This window comes from Heloderma suspectum, chromosome 5 (assembly GCF_057233095.1).
Source record: "Heloderma suspectum isolate Gila_16-S chromosome 5, 16-S_ref, whole genome shotgun sequence".
Taxonomy (NCBI): Eukaryota; Metazoa; Chordata; class Lepidosauria; order Squamata; family Helodermatidae; genus Heloderma; species Heloderma suspectum.
This window is the reverse complement of record NC_139462.1, coordinates 96,598,356-96,619,778: the sequence shown is the minus strand read 5'-3', so window position 1 is coordinate 96,619,778 and position 21,423 is coordinate 96,598,356. Positions and strand designations below refer to the sequence as shown.

Below are 21,423 nucleotides of genomic sequence, written 5' to 3'. Positions count from 1 at the left end.
AACTCTCCCCCAGCATATCTATCTAGTTATCAACAAACACACTGTTTATTCATTCCTAAACAGATGTCATCCACATTGCAGCATGTTTCAGTGAGCTCCGTGCCTGAAGCAAGGACCCCGGAAGGGGGGAGGGGTAGATGGGGCTAGAGCACCCCATAAGAGTGCACAGGGGGGTGAGCCCATTCCCCCAGGGACAACCGGGCAAGAGAAACTGCTGCTTTAGCCAACTGATGAAGAGCGAAAAGTGTAGTCCGTGTTCTAGGACCCAGCAATCAACTGCACTGTCTCACTTCTTGTGCCTTGGGGGCGGAGCTTTGCTGTGAAGGGAAGACATGAGCTGAGATCTAATGTGTGTAGACAGAGCAAGGAAATCAGTGTGAAGAGGTCGAGCCCTGAACAGTGAGCTTCTAAATGCTTCTACCATTCTATAATATTAAGGAATGGTGTCTTTACAACTGGGATCCCTTTTGAATTTAATATTGGACCATCTTGTATTCCCCCCGCTAGCCACAAACTAGAATAAGGAATATGTTTAATGGTAGAACAAGGAATATGTTTAATGAAGCCAGTAAAACCCCAGGCAACTGAAGCAAGTGACAATGCTGACCTTAAGAAGACTGCTTTAATGGCTCATATATCTGGGGCTCCCACTTAATTTTGCTGTCGCCTGCAGAGGAAGTGTTTGAAAGGAAAAAGGTACACTAAGAACAGATGATAGAGGGGAGGCAGGCATTGGTTGCATAGTCAATAGGGACTGGATGTTGTCAGCTCCAAAGCCCAGGACCTCTGTGGAACAAAGCCAAAGGTCCCTATATGGCTTCCTAGAGTGCATTGGTCCTTAAGAGTTAGTACAACCCCCATGTAAACGACTTACGTTATTGCAAATCTCCAAGGGCTGTTCTTATGTTTCTGTTTCTCGCATTTCTGTGTATTTCACAAATAAATCATCCTACAATCAAGGAGATATGTGTAACCTCTTTACTGAAAAACATTTAACTCAGCAAATTCACCACATGATCCAGAACAACTTGGGGGGAAAATAAATACTCCCCATGCTAGCATTATCCTAATTCTCATTTTCATCAGTTCCACTTGTCTACCCCATTTCTACAAGATTAGTCAGCGCTACACTAAAATATTACACAGCAAGTATTCCTTCAGACTAAAGTCAGAACTGCTGAATCTTCATTTATTTTGCATTGTGCTTCCTTTTTAGTTTCATTTTTTCATCCAGAGAAATCCCACAATGTCTTTCCACCAACACTGTTCATTTTTTCATTAGAATAAAAAGCATTTTTTTAAGCTGTCACTGGATCAAGATGAGAATTCAGCTATTACTGTACCAAATTGGCTCTTAGCATTAGATATTTTTTTTTGCTTTGTTTTAAAAAGAACACCCACATTTTCTCAGCCTGGGTGAATTCTGGAGACCAATTCTCCCTTCTTGTGGTAAGAAAATTGCTAGTCTGCATGGTCAGAAAAGGAAATGATAAGCCAAAAGCACTCTGTCATCTCTCAAGAATGGGAGATTTTGAACAAATCCTATTTACTATTGTGGGTTTCTGAGTGTGTTGTTGGGAAGAGAATCTGAGCCAAACAGGCAAAGCCATCACTAATGGTTTCTAGGGACTCATCTATACCAGGCTTTTACTCTGTTTCTGCTCCGCCCCGAGTTGATTATGTCAGATGGCGAATGCCCCTCCCCATACCTAATGTGGCGTTTCTTGCCCTAAATCTGTTTTTTTTTTACTCTATTTGTGGCGGGTTTTCCAGTCACAGCGGCTTCAGTGCAGTTTGGGAGTCCATGAGACCTCAGCTGGCTTCAGTGTGGGCTGGTGGAAGTGGCACTGATTTGCAGAAGCGAAGAGTTGCATGGGGTGGGGGAATATGTCTACCCTGATGTAACTCATTGCCTTTGGGATGTGAGTCAGCCCTCCTGCTTTGAAAGGATGCTGTTTCGACCCTGAGCTCAATCGCTGCCTGTCCCTTTAAATATTAACTGAGAGGGGAGGGGAGCATAACGAGGCTGTTATATATGGAGGTACAAAGGTACGCAGAGCCTTATTGATTTTTAAAGCTTCACTAAGTGTGGGGGGCAGAGAGCAAGCCTCCTCGTTTCCCTGCACCTACCCATTTGATGATGTTCAGTTACACTCATTTGTCCCATGCAAATTGAGTTTTTTTTTTTTTTTATGTATACACTGCATTACTGGCTACCATTTGCCCCAGGAGGAGCTAACCTGATTTCATGAAAATCCGTATTTAAACAGAATCACCTCAAAACCTGTTTCCATGTAGATTGGCTCTAGATAGTGATCTACCTGCATATAAAAGCATGTTTCCAACATTCCACCTCACTCTAGTGTGACCAAGAAACATAACTCAGTATGGGACTCTGCATATAGGATAAGGCTTGATCTTTAATGGTTATAGTCAGGACAAGGTACAGGATTAGATCACCACTTCAATTGTGTTCCTGGATGTATCTCCCATATAAGTGAATGACTGCCTCCAAAAGCTCATTGCTGATATGGTGCCTGGCCCTCACTAATGAGAATCTTACAGGGAGGGATAGGAATACAATATCTGTATCTTCACAAAGCACACCAAGCTGCACTGCAATCCCTGAAGGGTGCTTGTGATAAACACTCTGTTCTCTCTCATGCTCACAGGTCTCAGCCATCATCATAATAGAAATCTTTGAAAAGATGGCAGCTGTGCTTTTGTCCTACACATATTACTGCTCTGCACAAGTTTCTTCGACACCTATAAAAAGTGTATGGAACAAATTACAGATTGGATATCCAAAGTGTTAGCAGTCTTGGGAAAACAAGGTAGACCAGTATAACACAACACAGAATGTTGCAATATGAAACCAAGAAAGACATCTGTAGTCATTTTAACTGGAGTGCTTTAGAAAGATTTAAAGTAGATATATAAAAGACGACAGGGGAATTTGCACACATTAATTGGGCAGCTCTTTTCAGGTAAAGGGAGGGCTGAAATTACACAGGGCTCCTCTTATGAAGGCCATGGAGGCAAAATGGATTCAACTGAATGTATTGAGCAAGAACCAGAAACCAGGGGTCATAATACTTTAAAAACAAATTTATACTTTATTATTAATAAATCATAGATCTATTAATAAATGCTTAATACAACCACTTTTCTAGTTATTCCAGTGAAACAAAACATCAAAATGTCACCCTACCCCATACCTATTCCTATATTTCAGCTGTATCACTCCAATATTTTCATTATCAACTGAAGCTTTTCATCAGATCTTATTGGATGAGTTTCAGTTATTGAGGCCTGAGGATGCGGACAAGGTGCTTGGCCACGTCCGATCAACCACTTGTGTGCTTGACCCTTGCCCTTCATGGCTTATTAAATCAAACAAGGAGGGGATGTCCGGCTGAGTCCAGGAGGTTGTAAATTCTTCCTTGAGAGAGGGAGTGGTGCCAGCCGCTTTAAAAGAGGTGGTAATCAGACCACTCCTGAAAAAGCCTAACCTGGACCCGGAGCATGTTAACAATTATTGGCCAGTGGCCAAAATCCCCTTCCTGATCAAGGTGCTTGAGCGGCTGGTTGCAGGACAGCTCCAGGCACTCTTAAATGAAATGGATTATCTAGATCCATTTCAGTCAGGCTTCAGGCCTGGTTTTGGAATGGAAACTGCCTTGGTCGCCTTGTGGGATGACCTCTGCTGGGAGAGGGACAGGGAGAATGCGACCCTGTTGATTCTCCTGGACCTCTCAGTGGCTTTCGATACCATCAACCATCAACCATCACTGCACTGCAGTGGTTCTGCTCCTACTTGGATGGCCGGCTCCAGAAGGTGGTGCTGGGGGATTATTGCAATTATTGTTCCACAGGGCTCTGTTTTATCCCCCATGCTGTTTAACATCTACATGAAACCGCTGGGGGAGGTTATCCGGAGGTGTGGGCTGAGGTGCCATCAATATGCAGATGACACCCAGCTCTACTTCTCTTTCTCATCAAACCCAGGTAAGGCAGTGGCTGTTTGAATCAGTGCCTGGGCACGGTAATGGACTGGATGAAGGCTAATAAACTGAAACTCAATCCAGACAAGACAGAGGTATTGCTAGTGGGTGGTTCATCTGCCCGGCTAGGTGATATTCAACCTGTTCTGGAGGGGGTTGCACTCCCCCTAAAGGATCACGTTCGTAGTTTGGGGGTGCTCTTGGATCCAGAACTGTCACTTCAGGCACAAGTGAACTCAGTGGCACGGAGCACTTTTTATCAGCTTAGGCTGGTATACCAACTACGCCCTTATCTGGACAGAGATAGCCTAGCTACAGTGATCCATGCTCTGAGAACTTATTGTCTGGATTAGTGCAATGTGTTATATTTGGGGCTGCCTTTGAAAATGGTCCAGAAACTTCAGCTGGTCCAAAATAGGGCAGCAAGATTGTTAGCAGGGACTGGCCAGCGAGTTCATATTACGCCAGTACGTTTCTAGCTACACTGGCTGCCAGTCCATTTCCGGGCCCAATTCAAAGTGCTGGTGTTAACATTGAAAGCCCTTAACAGCTTGGGGCCAGGTTATCTGAAGGATCACCTCCTCCCATATGTGCCTGCCTGGACCTTAAGATCATCCTCAGCGGCCCTTCTCCGTGAGCCCCTGCCAAAGGAAGTGAGGCGGGTGGCTACTAGGAGGAGGGCTTTTTCTGCTGTGGCACCCTGGCTGTGGAATGAGCTCCCTAGTGAGGTTCGTCTGGCACCTACACTGTATTCTGTCCGGCGCCAGGTGAAGACCTTTTTATTTTCGCAGACATTTTAGCATTTTAGCTTTCTAGACTTTTAGCTTTACTGTTTTAAATCTGTATTTTAAATCCCTACATTGCTGCTAGGTTTTATTCCGGTTGTATTGTTATAGTGTGGTTTTAATGTTTTATATATTTGATATTGTTTTACTGTGTGCTCTTTGGTTTTAATTTTTGTGAACCGCTCAGAGAGCTTCGGCTTTTGGGCAGTATAGAAATAAAATAAAATAAAATAATCCATCCAGCTCCACTCATGTCTCCCCCTGCAACAAACAAACAAACAAAAAACAGAGGAAAGGGCCTTACTAATCAGTTACTTCCAGAACACTCAAGAAAAGGTGCTCACATCTTTTTTTTTTTCTGTTTCATTTGCCAAAACATACAGCTACAGTCTGACCAGTTTTAAGTCCTCTGTGTGAAGTAGTGTGCTTATAGGGCATCTTGCAAAAATGTATACTTCCTGGCTCATAGGGAGATAAAATAAAAAATAAAGGTCCAGGTTTCATCACTCACTCTAACAGCAGGTCTTTCATTTACATTGAGTCTTTTTCTCTTATTAAACTGTTTAGATCAAGACAAACTGTTGGTTTTGATCTGCTTGGATATACCTATATTTTCTCATTCCGAATCCTGCCCTAGAAGACAGCATATGACCTAATGAGGAAAATAATAATTAAGCTAATGTTTAAAAGAAAAAAAAAGTATGCAAACGCTTTATATCCTCTTATGAAGGCCCTCCTTTTTTCATACACTGATGACCATTTCTTAGCTGGGACAAGGAAAGACTGAATTACAGTACATTCCTTTATGTTATGCTTAAAACAGGATGATCCTTTTATGAAGCCACAGAATGGTTTTCTGCCAGAGAAAAAGGCCAAATTACATAAGCTTGGAAGGAGGAGCATGTGATGTGGTTGGATGTATCCAACTATATTCTCGGGTGGGAATATTCTGATTCAAATGCATTGGCTTTAAATCCAAGTTTAAGGTCTTTGCAGCTACAATATGTGTTTTGCAGCAGCCGTTGTGTCTGCATCAACATGTTTTGGAGATAATTTGGATACGACTTGCCAGGTTCTTCCATTTGGACAGCATTCGGTTGCCTGATATTGAAGATCTTTCTCTTTTTAAACCAACTAAAGGAATTGTATCAATCTGGATGAGCATGGAATTAGGAATAGAGAAGTGAACAGTTAAGCAATGGAAACATAAACCAATCAACAAGAAATCAGGCAGCAATCCAATGTTTTGCAAAACTGGCAATGACATCTTAGTACAGTTCTAGCAGTGCCAGTTCTTTTACGAAGTTGCGCGTAATTTCTGTTTTCAGCACTAACATTCACTCCTTGTGTGGTTACGAGGAAGGCAACATAATCTGTTTCATCTTCCTACCTGGGCATTATAATTGCTATATTAATACTAACAACAACAATAACAACAACAACAACAACAACAACAACAACACACTAGATTGTATGCTGAATACTATAACTGTTTATTGCCTTATCATGGTCAGTTTTGGGTTCTTCACAAGAAAATGAGAATACTACTGTAACAAAATGTTAGCTTGAAAAAGGTTCTAGTTTCCAGAAATAGATGAAAGGGAATAACAGAAAATGCTACAGGTCCAGTTTTAGGGGCAGGTGCCTCAGACAATCCCCTGCTTTCAGGCACCAGGCTTGGCATGCGCATGTTACAGCTATCTACTCAACCATCCACTTAACTATTAAAACAAACAGTACAGACCATTAATCTGAATTTGTTAACCTGGTAATACTGGTCAGTGTTGCATTAACATTCACATTTTAAAAACAGCATCAACCCAGTCCCAACTGCATTGTCCCAAATTCCTAGGCCCATTTTTTTGCCCACTTAATGCTTACCAAGTCTGCTCCATGAGTCTCCAAGAACAGGCCATCCTAACTACTCTGCCATCCCAGCAAGAATGTAGGATGGCAGGAATCTGTGTCCCCAGGAGAATATGCCTCCCATAAGACAATGATATCTGTAAAGCCCCCCAAATAGTGAAGCACCCATTTCCAAGCCAGTATAGTACAAAATAAATGTGTGCCCTCTTGTCACCAATAAAAAGCTAGTTATTTAGGTTAGATTCATTGTATCATGGAGCCAAAAGGTTAAAAGCCTGCCTCAAAAAGTCAGCCTTGGCATGTACATTGAATAATACTGGGCAACCTGAACACTGCCCCAGAGAATAATTCTGCTAGCTCAACCGGGGATTTGGCTGTGCAGCCAGATGGCCAGTACACTAGCAGAATGTCCAGTCTAACACAAGACTTTAGTACCCAAAAATTCTCATTCCAGGTTTGATAGGTTAAGCTCTTGATACCTCCTGAAGGCCAATATAGGATTATAGATCACTGCCACTCCTAACCCCTTAGCTCAACTTATGGGACTCCATTAGTCATCATCCCTGACCATTCCCAGTCAGCATGGCTAATGGTCAGGGATAATGGAACATCTGGAGGACTACAGGTTCCCCATCCCTGCGTTAGCTAGTGATTTATAGCACTATTTTAAAAATGTGTTCTTGGAGTCTGTGATATGCTTATCTGAGGCTTCTCATTGAAAAGATCAGTCATAGAAGACAAGCTTCACTGAAAGACACCTTGCCTGATGTTCCCATGCAATATTTATTTATTTATAAATTTATGAGCTGCCTTTCAGCACAAATAGGCCCCCCAGGTGATTTACAATTAGAACTTATAACTATTAAAACAACCTTAAATTTTAAAAAGCCCTTGAAACAATCAAACATTTTAAAAACAATGTAAAACTATAAAAACAAATGTAAAACTTTAAAACTTCACCAACAGCAGAATTAAGAGCAGGAGAAAATCTTAAAAACAGAGTTTATACATTTAAAATACTAAAAAGCCATATGGAACAAAAATGTTTTAACAGCCTGCTTAAAACTGAACAAAGAAGGGGGAGGCCCAATTTCTTTTGGGTGAGAGTTCCATAGGTGGGATGCTGCCATAGAGAAGGCCCTATCCCATGTTCCCACCAACCTAACCTCTCTTCATGGTGAGACACGCTGAAGGGAATCCAAAGAGGACCTTAAACTATGGGCAGGTTCATATGGGAGGAGGTGGTGTTTCAGATATCTTGACCCCAAGCCATTTAGGGCTTTATGGGTAAGCACCAACACCTGGAATTGTGCCTGAAAATAGACTGGCAGCTAGTACAATTGATACAAGACTGATGTAATATGGTCAACAAATTGCATACAAGAAAGCAATCCAGCAGCTACATTTCCTACTAGCTGCAGTTTCCAAACACTTTTCAGGGCAGCCCTATGTAAAGCGCATTGCAATAATCTAAACGGGAGGTGATAAAGGGATCACTGTGGCCAGATCTGGCTTCTCCAGAAAGGAGCAGAACTGGTGCATCAGTTGAAGCTAGGCAAAGGTGCTCCTGGTCACAGCAGCTACCTAACACTCCAGGTGCAATACTGGCTCCAGAAGCAACCCCAAGCTGTGAACCTGATCTTTCAGACAGAGTGCCCCCCCCTCCAAAACAGGTTATACTTCCAATCCTATCTTAATTTTCCTGCTAACAGCACCTCTGCCTTGCCCAGATTGAGTCTCAGCTCAAAATGTAGCGCAGGGAAGTGCTGGGGCGTTCTAGGCACATTCTCAGTTCATGCGGAGCTATGATGAGGCCCAATAGGCTTGGCCAGTGTTCTATGTGAACTGACTGCAAATCTCAGAACATGCCACAGAATCTTTTACAACACGTAGAAACTGCTCAGCAGACATGTCAGTGTGGAAAGGATTCCCCAAAGGGAGAAAGTTTGAAAACTACTGCTGCAACAGAATAACCATCTGGAAACAACTGGGTAAGCACCAGCCCAGGTGCATCATCAAACCAGGTCTCCGCAATACATTCAAGACTAATGGCTTTATCCTGATTTAAGTAGCACTAAATGAAGAATTATTACCAAACTTGCATTAAATAGCATTAAATGTACCCTTAGAAATATGAGCCAAAGAGCAAACTGTTTCCATATCTATATGTTCCCAACAGAAGACACACTCTAGCTACTGAGAAACCGCAAAAGAAAAGTGCAGGTCCATGAAAACCTTCACCACACACAGAAAAAGACCCAGCCAGACCCAATTATAAAAGCTTTGAAAGAAACAAAACACTACTTATAGGAAACAAACTATTAACTACACTGGCAGAGTGAAGCATGAGGCCATTTATTTTTGGTTGCTCCGAGGGACAGTGTGTTATCTGCGGCTACTTAAAGTTCTGTTCATTAGAATGTACCTATCTGTTTGGTCTGACTATAAACAGGATAATGAATGCTTTACTGGAAAAGAGACCACCATGGGAAGAACCACAACCTTCTTGGATGATCTCTCTAGTTCATTTCTTACTGGGGTACTTAACTAAAGGGAACTGCTAATGGCAAAGGAATCATCCTTCAAGCTTCTAACTACAGCCTTTGAAGTTTGGCAAATTCACAGGATGTTCTTACTAGAATCACACACACACACACACACACACACACACACACACCTGCCACTTCACAAAAAAAAGGACTTGCAGAACCAATCCTCCACAATCTGAAAATAGTAACAATTTCAATCAGAATACAATCAGAAAAGAAAAACAATAGGGGAAAAACACACACGCTAAGGGCACAAGGTGTCCTTGTATCTTCAACATTTCCACTATATTAATACATAAGCAGTGAATTTAGAAGGGATCATTTAGAGAAAACAGAGGCAAATTCCCAAAGAGAAGACAGCCTGTCACAAACACGCAAGTTTTAGTCACAAGTCAACGTATCTAGCAGTTCCAGCTCAAAATTATCTGCCACTCACTTCCAGCTGCACTCTGAATGTGGAGATCTTTTCAACAGATACAGTTTCATTATATTATAATCAGCTCATATGGGAATGGGGAACCTTAGAGAGCTGGACTGGGACCCACAGAGGGCTGCAGGTTCTGCACCTCTGGTCTAATGTGACAAAAAAGCAGCCCTGGCATTTAATATGTGTTACATATCTACCTGAATAATCTTCAAATAATTCTTACGGAGTGCTGAACTGAAACTAGGGACACTATCTGTGTTGAATGTCACATACCTGAAGTAAATTAACAAACAAACCTGTAGAGGGGAGTGGCTTTGCTCAAGATTAAGTGACTCCATGATTTACAGCACAAACCTATACATGCCTACACCAAAAGCAGTCCCATTGAGTTAAATGGGGCATACTCCCAGGCAAGTGGGTATAGGATTGCAGCCTTAATGTAAATGCTCTGAAAAAACAAACTGAACTCAAGAATAAGCACATATGGTTTTCATTGGCTTTTGTGCTACTGTATTTGTTTAGTCACGTTTGTACAAATAAAAAAATAAAAAAGGTATAGTGCAAAGGCAGCAAATAATGAAAACTGGGTTACTATCTGCAAATGTTTATGACGAAGAAACTTTTAATACCAACATTTCTTCATTTAAAACTCTTTACATCAAAGAAAAAGTCAAGACAAACACCTTTTGATGTTCCTAAAGTGCACATATAAAAATAACCTTTTTGTTTTTATTAAACAAAAAAAGAGAGAAACTCCTGTGTAGTTCTAGCACAGTAGGTCTGTGGTTTTAGTTTACAGCAAAGCTACCATCAGGTGAAATCAAACAATGAATCATTGAGGAAAAGCTTGTTAATTGAACCAATATGGCCCAATCCAGCATTTATTAAATTGTTAAAACAATTTAGTAACCCCAGGGGCAGTTATCAGCATCCAGTAAGAAATGGCAACAGATAATGTCCTCATGATAATTTTATGAAACATTTATACACTCCTGTACAGACGAAAACATTACTACAAGACAAAGCATCACTGTTAAACGGTATAATAAACGTATCTGGCAGGTTCACAAAATGGTCAACATAAACAGTTTCTGCAGTTACCAAATGAGCAATAAGTACCAGTTGACTAACCTTTCCATAAAATATGTTAACCAAGCAGTCCTGTACATATCTACTAGACATAAACTGCATTGAGTTCAATGGGAGTTACTTCCGGGTAAGTTAACTATACACTGTATAGGACTGCAGTATGCACACCTCCCTGACAGTAAGCTCCACTGAATTCCACAGGACATCTGAGTAAATGTGTGTGAGACTAGGCTGTTGTTCATCTGGTTTTTATTTTCAAACTACTAAACAAATAGATATGTGCTATTAATTTTAAAAGCCAACCTTTAAATACATATTTCTCAGTTATGTTCAAACTTCTGATACTACTCAGATACCATTCCCATTTATTTTAGTTTAAAATAGTTGTTAAAATAACCTTGTGTCCCGTTTTGTCCCAGCCACTATTACGACTAAATTTTATTGTTATTAGCATCCTAATTGCTCTTCACATTGTTATACTGGCAAACAACTTTGGTGCATGTGGTGAGGTGTTTGGCTACATTATTTGACGAACAGGCCCTTGGCCTCCCAACTTCTGAGCAATTATTAAGTTCTTTAATATTTTTAACATTTTTACAGTGCAATCCTATGCATGTTTACTCAGAAGTAAGTCTCAATGATTTCAATGGGACTTACTCTCTAGTAAGTGTCCAAAAGATTTTAGCCTTAAGCCATTTTCAATTATTGTTTTGGTTGTTATTTTATTGTTTGGGGTGGAAGCTGTGTTTTTTAATTATTGTAAACCATCCCAAGAGCATCTGTCAGCTGGGCATTATATAAATTTAATTAAAAAAAAATATTGTTATCAAAGGCAGAATCCTACCAAAATCTGAATGTTAGGGGCAACTTACAAAGAGCAAACCTTGAAAATAATTCTGATACTGACACTGAAGTCAGAGTTTTAAGGGGCAAGATTTATGTGGATCGTATAGGAGAGGGGATAAATAAATTAATTAAATCAATTCAGGCATTACACTACAACAAAATGCAAGATCATATGATGCTGGTGTCCTATGTGAAACGTGGACTGCTTTCCCCCAATGGCTATGTTATTTTCAGAACTGAAAAAAATATCTAACTACATGGTGGCTTTGTGCTCTCCAATCACTACAAAAATGCTGGATTAATTAGCTAACCCAGTCCATTCTCCCAGACATACTGCAGGTAGAAGCATGCTTCCCCCCCTCCGCCCATGTGATATCTTCTACCTGCTCAATCATTGTTTCTCTGAGCCTGGTACAAATCTGTAAGATGGGCTCTCTTCTACCCATGAAAGGCATTGACTGATTTGAAAAACTGAAGGATTGATGCCATTGCACTTCTTTTAGTTCCCTTTGTGTAACCTCTTTACATTTCAGACTGCCCGATTCCAATCTGACTTCAGGCCCAGTTTTGGGATGGAAACAGTCTTGGTTGCCCTGTAGATGACTTGAGCCTATTGGTTCTCCCGGACCTCTTAGCAGCTTTTGATACTATCAATCATGGTATCCTTCTGGATGGTTTATCTGGGTTGGGCAAAGGACTGGTGTCATGGGTCATGGCTGGGCAGCTGACAAGGGCCCACAACCCAGCAGGGGGCCCACTGACAAGCTCCCTAGATGTACTCCTCCTCTTCACCACTGCAGCCTACATGTTCACCTGCCTCTCTCTTTCTGACCCAGACAACAGTGGTTGTGTCATGGCAAAGTGGTAAATGTCACTATCTGCTTGCTTATAGGCTTTCTGCCTGGCAAGCAAGCAGGTGGTGGCAATTATGAGGAAGAGAAGGATCAGGAGCAGCTACCACCAGCTGCTGACAGTGCTGGTGAGAAGGTAGATTCGCAGAGGGGGGGAGCAATTGAGAATGTCTTGCCTAAAAACATGGAGCTGGCACTGGTTGGCCATAGGAGTCATGGTGCCTGTCGTTCCCAGATGTATGGTCTCAGAAGGTGGTGCTTCTGGACATCTGCTCCACCCAATGGTCTGTGGAGCGCTGCAAGGTTCCATCTTGTCCCCTGTGCTCTTCAACATCTACATGAAAGCACTGGGAGAAGGTCTTTTTGAAGGTTTGGGTCATCCACATATTGAATGTCATCAATATGTGGATGACATTCAGCACTATCTTTAATTGCCATCAAAAGATCCTAGGGAGGTCACTGAATGCCTGAACTGGTGTTTGGAAGCAGTTTGGGGATGGATGAGGGCAAACAAGCAGAGACTTAATCCAGACAAGATGGATGTACTGTGGGTAAGGAAAGCAACTAATCTGGATAGAGGATTACAGCCTGTCTTAGATGGGGTTGCACTCCCCCTGCATGACCAAGTGTGCAGTTTGGGAGCGCTCCTTGACTTGACTGGGGAAGCTCAAGTGGTGGTCTGGCCAGCAGTATTTTTTTTACCAGCTGAGGCTAGTATGCCAATTATTTATTATTAGCAATATTGATATACTGCTTCTAATTTGAAACAAATCCTGTTGCGACCCCGTCTAGAAAACATCTTGTCGCTGTTATTCATGCTCTGTTGTTATCCAAGCTGAACTAATGTAACATGCTGTATGTGGGGCTGTTCTTAAACATGGTTCAGAAACTTCAGCTGGTGTAGAACACAGCAGACCGGATATTCATTGGGGCTGGGAGGTCGGCTCAAATGGCTCCAACACTGTGCCACCTGCACTGGCTGTCAGTACACTTCCGAGCTCAATTTAAAGTCCTGATTTTAACCTTTAAAGCCTTAAATGGCTTGGGTCCAAGTTACTTGAAAGACTGCCTTTTCCTGTACCAGGCTGCCCGTACTCTGAGGTCATCAGCTGAGGTCCTTCTCACTTGCCTGCCATCAAGGGCGGTTAGGTTGGTGAATTCAAGGGAGAGGGGTTTCTCAGTGGTAGTCCCACAGCTCTGACGTCAGCTTCCATTGGGGATTTGTCAGACCCCTTCTGTACAGCTCTTCAGGAAAGCTCTGAAAACCTACTTGTTTTTGCTTGCCTTTCCATAAGTACTTTGGCTGCTGGTTCTAGGTAACATCTATTTTTACTGATTTTTTTTTTTTAAAATCGGTAACCTTTGTTTTTATAGAACTTTTAACAAATACATAGTTATTCAGATTTATTGTATCTGGGTATTTTTTTTAATCTTGTACATTGCCTCCAGAGGGTGTTACCCTTAAAGGCAGCCCAAAAATAATGTAAATAAATAAAATAAATAATGTTTCTCCCCTGTCTTGCTCCTCTGCAGCGAGACTATTTCCTGTCAACGATATCTACCAGTGCTGTACTCATGGCGATGCAAGCATAGCAGTAGGGTTAAAATCTGTGAGGATGGTGGTGAAGTATCTAAAAAGTTCCTTAGGTTGCTCTTTATCATACAGCCAGAACTTCTTGCATTCCAGGGTGGATCAGAGCATAAGAAGAAGCCATTTAGTGAGAGTATTTGCCAAGAACATGATGTGTAAACATTTTTAAATCATATTCCTGATACAAACCCCAATTTTTCAGACCAAGGTGGCTGTCAAGGGAACGGACCAAGGTGGATCCAATAATTCCAATAATTTTCTTAATTGTGTTGCAGTTAGAACGACTTTGCTTGAGCTGACAGTAAAATGACTGTGCTATGGCATGCATGAAGCCACCCTATCAATGGGTAACTTTCTCTGTATCACATACCATATTTCTCCTGTTTATTCCATGGGATGACATACATTTAGTTGGTGATCAGTATATTTTTTTGATCAAAATATGACAGGATGCAAAAACGTTGTACAGTGCTCAATACTAGTTTAATTATTTGGATTTTTGAAAGGGAAATTACTATATTAATATTTTCATATTCATGTAATATCAACACACACACATAATTCATATATGAAAATAATATAGTAATAATTAAAATGTAAAAGGTCTTTGCCTTTGTCTCTAATCAAGTACCTCCAGATTATTTGAAAGCATTGTTTTGTTGGTTTTCCAGACAGAAACCAACAAAAACCAACCCAGACAGGAAGCTAGGTTCAAAACAGATATGAAAATGTTAAGATAACTGCATTCATGTGGGGGATATTGTGGAAATCATTTAAAAACTCCCAACGAGATGTGTTTACTTAAATGCCAAATAACTGGCTAAAGGCCCCATTCCCTCCCGCCCCTGAAAGGACAGACTGGTGTTAATATTAACTAAGCAGCAGCAAGCACCCGAGTCAAAGTTAGATAGCCTCTCCACTGCCTTTTCACACTGATGGGAAAATCTAGTGGCTAAACACTGAGCATCTATTTTAATCTTTAAACAAGACACTATCGCTGGCAGGCCTAAAGGAAGAGAGAAGAGAAAACTCTCCTTATAACCCTCTCATTTAATTTCAGACGGATGTTAATGGTACAAAGCCAGTGAAGTGATAAATAGGTTCTGGCAGAGAATTCTTCCTACCTTGAGCACTACTACAGTTTATCGTTAGTTTTAGCTATTCAGAACAGGAAATTGGGGAAATAGGGTGATGTTGTCTCAGTGTACGTTCACAGATACTTCTTTGGCAAATACTCCATGTGTACTGGAAAAGCATAAAAAGTGGCTTTATTTCATGAGCAGATTCATCTCCAAAGATCTGCTGGGGGAAACCCAGCAAAAGGGGAAGCCTGAGCCCGAGTTAAAATAGCTAGTGTATTCACTTCTTCACAGTGAACAAAGGGACTGACTGATTCACCAGACAAGTAATTGGCTAATTTTACACTGTGGGAAAGATCACAGACGCTCATACGCAAATTAACAGCATCTGCCACTCCAACTCAAATGATTAAAATGCTGCTCTTCATTAAAGTCATAACTGGAGCATTTTTGTTTTCATATTGCTGTTGATAAAATCTTTGACTCTGAGGGCAGTCTTCTGTCACTGACCAAGGCTTACTCACTTAAAGTATACCTACTGAACACAATACATTTTAAATATGCACCATGCAGCTGAAGGACGTTAAACAGACATTCCTTAGCTTGTACCCATATACTAAATATATTTAGGCAGAATTCATACATTACTATAGCGGTACAGTAGATGCACCTAACATCTATAAAGAGGAACCATGTGAGTTGGCCAACTGACATGGTCATTTCCAGTGCTAGCACTGCTGGCCAGGGCCAGCACCCCACAGGTATTTTATTTGGACCTATTTCCAATCGAGCTGACTTTTCCTTTTGACAACCTAGCCTTAAGCAGTCCACGTCAACCAATCATGTGCTTATGCTCAGGCATGCCAACGGGCTCCATAATGTCTGTGAGTAGTTGCATCAATAGTTTGCACATAACTGCCAAATTAAATTCTAATATACGGGAATACAGACGGCATATGGACTTGACCACAATCAAGAGATGATGACAGAGAAAAAGCTGGGTTTTAAATAAGCCTAAATGAAGGCTGTGAGAACTGTCCCTTTCTGGAGGTAAAGTAAATCAAGATCAATGGGATATATTTCCAAGTTATTAAGATCAGGGAATTACATTGTTTGCAGACTTCTATTGCAAACAGAAAGGAACGTAAGGGTTGTAGAGACTTTTAAATTGCTACACACACACTGCTAGCACAAGGCTAGCATTAGCACCAGGCAATCATACAGGGAGCATGGATACTGTAATGACATGTCAAATGCTATTGTGATTTTTCAAAAATAGTTATCTTTCTTTTAAACCACTGCATTTATGGTTCAAGCAGTTCCTTCACCCCATCAGTTAATGTTAAGTGTAAACATTAGGGGAAGAAAACTCTCAAAACATTTTATTCTGTTTTTAACTTTTAAAGGTTTTACATTATGTTTTATCACGTTGCATTTTATGGTTTTCATATTTGTGAACCATCCAGAGAGTTTTGGGTGGTATAGAAAATACATAAGTATCAAAATGAAAGTTTTGTAGTTTTCAATATTAATATCAAAATTCCTTTTTCAAGAGTGGAGAATTTGTCATTGAATTATTGTTTTCCAACTTTCCCTGAATAATCAGTATTCAGCTTCAAAATATTTTATATCTCTTTGGCACAGAAATTTTGAGATGTGCATTTTTTATCCAGTTTAGGGGTAGTGCTCCCCAGATGTTTTGGATTACAATGCCCGTAATTCCTGACCATTGACCATGCTAGCTGGGGCTAATGGGAGTTGTAGTCCAAGACATCTGGAAGCCACCAGTTTGGGGAAGGCTGATCTGGTTTCTTGCTTAGTTTCTAATGCCCCTTAAGAGTTTTACATAGCAAAGCCCTCGAAGTAGGCACTTTCCCATCCTCTCTCTAAGGACGAACTCTTGTGCTTCAGAAGCTTCCTACATACCAAAGTTAAAAAAAAAAGATACAATTTTGTTTTCAAAGTTAAGGAGGCCTGTTTAACATTATTTGACTACACTGTAAAGGGATTATCAAAGAGCAAAGAAGCAGACTCCAACTAGAATGTGGGAGGAGAACAACATGAGCCTTAATGATACATTTCCTCCTGGGGTTTCAAGGAGTGGAAACAGTGTTCAGCACAACCTAGTGAGACCCATCTGCATGTATAGCAACCCAAAGCCACTGGTCAGCAGTCAGAAAAATAAGTACAGCCTTTGATTGTGCGGCTCCTGCTGCCCAGCACCATAAATAGTATCCTGCTTGCATAAGTGTTCTAGGCTGCTGTTATGGGTGTGTTGTATCCAGCGTCCTCAGCTCCTTTCTGTTGGCTAATGCAGTCCCAGTTGTAGTTTGGCTTACTCTTCATGTAGATGCAGGTGACATTCCATTGCTGTATAGAGGGTAGTTGCCACGTCAACACAGAAGCCTGATTTGACCACACAACCTCCTCCAACCTGCTCAGGGTTGCTCCTGTCATACTATCATCGGAAAACAATTTCACAGCAATTAAACAAAAATCAAAACTTCGAGCAGTGAAATCAAACCCTGTTTTTCCAACCTTTAATTGCCAGCAATTAAAATATCATATCCTGGTTACAAACTTTCAACTGAACAACAATACTTTTTAACATTTGGGTCTTGTTAGAGAAATATTCCACTCTTTTGCTCCTGGCTAAGGGGGAAAAAAACCTCAAGATATTTCAGCTTATAAAAAGTAGGTGCTCTCTGCAGAATCAGTGTTGATGAGAACCATACCACTGAACAGGAAGTTCAAAAGACAGAGAATGGCAGATGAGAGCTGCTCCATCTGTTCTGGAAACGTATAACTGTACAGCAGAGGCCAAAACAACTGACAAAGCTAAGTCATTATTCATGGAAAGACTCTGAACCCTGGCCATTTGTCAAGCAGTCTACCGCTGGGCCCAATGGGCTTGCTCACATAGACTGGTGCTCTAATAACTGTCACATGCAAAAGTGTCGCTGAAACAAACTGCTGAAATTTGGGGGCAGGAATACGGTATGTCTTTTATAGACTGACCTCGTTGACAATCACGGATTGATCTTGACTAGCCAATTCTCAAAAGCATTGAGATGCCACTATACAAAAAGAAAAGCAATGGACTGTGAGACACTCACAGGGACATTTGTCTGTCTGTTGTACTGGAAATGGGATGGGTTTTCTTGAAAATTCAAATATTTCCTTTTGACTTCAGCAGTATAAGTTCCAGCATTAAGGCTAAAGGAATTATGTGAACCTATCAAATGCATTTAGGACAAGGGTGCAGAACCTCTTTCAGCCTGAGGGCTGAATTCCATTTCAGAGAAGTTCTTGGGAGCTGCATCTCAGTGGTGGGAGGTACTGAAGGCCAAAGGGGGGCAAATTACCAGCATATTTTAACTTAAAGCTCTTACAGCCAGTACCTAAGCCTTAGGAGAGGCATTTCAACCTTTTAGAATGGGGAAAAACTGCACAAGAGCTGGGAAACCACCAAATGATTGGTGGTCAGGGAAAAGGGATGTGGCTATCTGGGGAACTCAGGAGGGCTGGATTTCGCCCATGAGCCTGTGGTTCTGCACCCCTGCTTTAGGAAGACCAACTGAAACAGAGATATATTGGACAGATCGCTGTGGTGGTCTATACATTTCATCCCAAGTTGAAATGAACACTAAGGGATTTTGTGGTGGTGATTAGCTCAGCCGCCTGACTGTAACAGGAGTGGACAGTCAGAGAAGGGCTTTTGACTGTGTTTCTCAATTCCTAAAGGGGTTGGGATAGGCAGAAGACCTAGGCAAAGAGACCACTCAAGAAGGGAAAGCAGCATGCCAGGAGGGGTCTAAGAGAGGAGGATTAGAACATGGGAATGGTCCAGAAAAACAAGAGAGAAAGAAGACCAGAGAGAGTAGTCTCAGAGGGAAAAGAAAACTAGGAAAGAAAATAGGAAGAGAAAAGAGATATATATGGCCAGGAGTTTCCAAGGTGTGGAAGGCTGAAGTTCCCAAAATGATTGGAAACAACCATCTAAAAGGTTGGTTGCAGGCCTCCAGTCAATTAAAATCCTCTGAAACTCACTGTGAATTACTGAAGGACACTCCTCTTCTATGACTCAACTTTCTTTAGTCCAATGACAGGGACAGATGGTGGAAGAAAAGAGGGTGCAATGGAAGGCCATGGAACTTTGTGGCCCATCCCTCTTTCATGATTTGAGTCTGTGAGAATTTTGCGTCTAATGATATTTAGGTTCCTTTTGCTCACATTTAGCAGGCCCCTTTGTGTGTGCAGCAAAATCCAATGGCATATTATGTATGGAATAGAAACAGAACCAAATGCTCAAAATGTCCACCACCGCTGCCCACGGTGGTGCAAGTCTGCCAACAGTTTGGAGCCAGTATTTGTGGAAGCTGTCGGTATTCCTTATATTGGATATTCCAATGTAGCAAAAGGAAAGTAGCCAGCTGCTAAATCTTCCAGAAATCACTTGAAACTGCTCTGGACATGCACTTTGCAGACGGACTGCATGCAGAAGGAGGTGAAAATTGACACCCGTGGCATGAGCCTTTTCTTTGCCTTGATTGGAAAACTGAAACTTAAGCTTTATAAATCCATAAGAAGCACATAGTATAAAAAAGCTGGTGTAGCACAGTGAGAAGAATCTAAGAAGAGGCCAGCTGGATCAAACCAAAGACCTATCTAGTCTAGCATCCTGTTTTCCACAATGGCCAATCAGATGCCTATTGGAACCTCAAGGCATTGTGGGCAAGGTGGCCCTAGAGGCTGTGCCTAGTGTCAAGCAATCATTAGGGCCACCTTGAGCACAATGCCTCACTCTGAGGAACGGCCCCCTCAGAGCAAGGCATTTGGGGCAAGGGGCAATTATACAAGTGGGCGGACAAACCTCTCCAAGCACCTTGCCCATATCCTCAGGCTGCATCAACTGAAACTGATCCTATATAACCAGACTAGACAGTGATCTGGTATCAATGTATCAATAACTGGCTGTATCAATGATGACATCAAGTCAGAATGAATAGGGTTTGTCATGGGCATCCAAGGGTTCCAACACATAATTCCCAGGGTCTAGAAAAATTGTTCCTTCAACACTCAAAAAAGTCTGCTGGATGTCCACCTGAGGTTGCAATGATGGTGGAAAAGTAAGAGCAAATTTCCACCTTTGCTGCCATAAAATAAGCACACTAATGTGCTCTTATTAGTGTCCAGTCATAGTCATTAAAAGACTTATGCCATCTGCGTTTTAGGCATCACCCTGCTTGTTTCATGGTTCCCAACTCTCTGGTAAACCAGGGAAATGGCTGGGTGTTATAAGGCTGGAGAGGGGGGTTGGGAGTGATTGTGTCAACAGATTTGATGAGCAGGGCTGTGGTCCCCATGGCTCTGCAGGCCAGGAGAGGCCAAGGCCTACATGCGGCCCATGATCTAGCCATTCTATGGTAAGACCAGGGCTTAGATGTGTCAACAGGACCAGCCATATTAACAGGAAATTCCCCTACGGCATTTAAGTATCTATCAGATTCCATATTTCTCCAAGGGCAGAGCAACTTAATGGATCCACCAGCTCTGCAGAAGAAGGAAAGCTAGTATCAATATAAACTTCACCAGGAAGTCATCTGACTATGACAATGGGTTTACAGAGAACTCACCCCCCACTCCATGTTCCAGACCATCAACCTCCTGCTCAGTCAGGTCTACAGTGTGTCCTACAGAATGTGTTGGACTGATGACATAATGAAATAGCCCCATGGTCATTATGAGAGCCATGAAGTCCCAAGCAGGCCCTCCTAATGAGACTTCCACATGGATGTTGAAATCCCCCAAGACAAGTGTCCTGGGGGGTTTCAATACCACATCCAAGACCAGCTCTGGCAGGGAGACTGATGGGCAGCAGGGTGGCCTGTACACCATCACAATCCTTGACTTGTGTTTCTGGCCCAACACCAGGTACAAACACTCAAAGCCAACACTTAAAGCACTTGAAGACGGATTCTTTATAGGGGACAGAAACAGTCCTCCTTGATTCTCTAACCTATTTGGCCTTTATGATGACTATAAAGGAAGAAAATTATAGTCTTGTAAGTGAACCAATTATTTTCACCAAATATTCTAACATTTGTTTCAGTTTTTAAAAAGTATACCTCAGTCTTCAGTATAAATACACTTAAGCATAAAAAACAAAATCACAACAGTATAAACAATTAAATTAAAACAGCAGAAATTATAAAATATAAGCACCAAGCAAAGATTTAAGAAACATAGTAGCATGTTCTATTTTCCACGTCTGAAAAAATCTCTTGCAGTGGAAAATATATTATTTAGTTCTTGTCATCTTTTTCTTTGTGCCTT

The 21,423-nt window shown here is 41.5% G+C and overlaps 1 protein-coding gene across 3 annotated transcripts in view; it reads right to left on the bottom strand.

Moving 5' to 3' along the window:
- The window catches only part of SCFD2 (sec1 family domain containing 2), a 252,196-nt gene that overhangs the window by 102,860 nt on the left and 127,913 nt on the right, over positions 1-21,423 (bottom strand). The window contains exon 6 of one of the 3 annotated variants that reach the window (XM_084856762.1): positions 2,158-21,423. This exon is cut by the window's right edge and continues 9,474 nt beyond it. The exons of the other annotated variants lie outside the window; for them this stretch is intronic. The gene's annotated coding sequence lies outside the window, so the exon portion shown is untranslated. Of the gene's footprint in view, positions 1-2,157 lie in introns of those variants that run through there. 3 annotated transcript variants of the gene reach the window in all.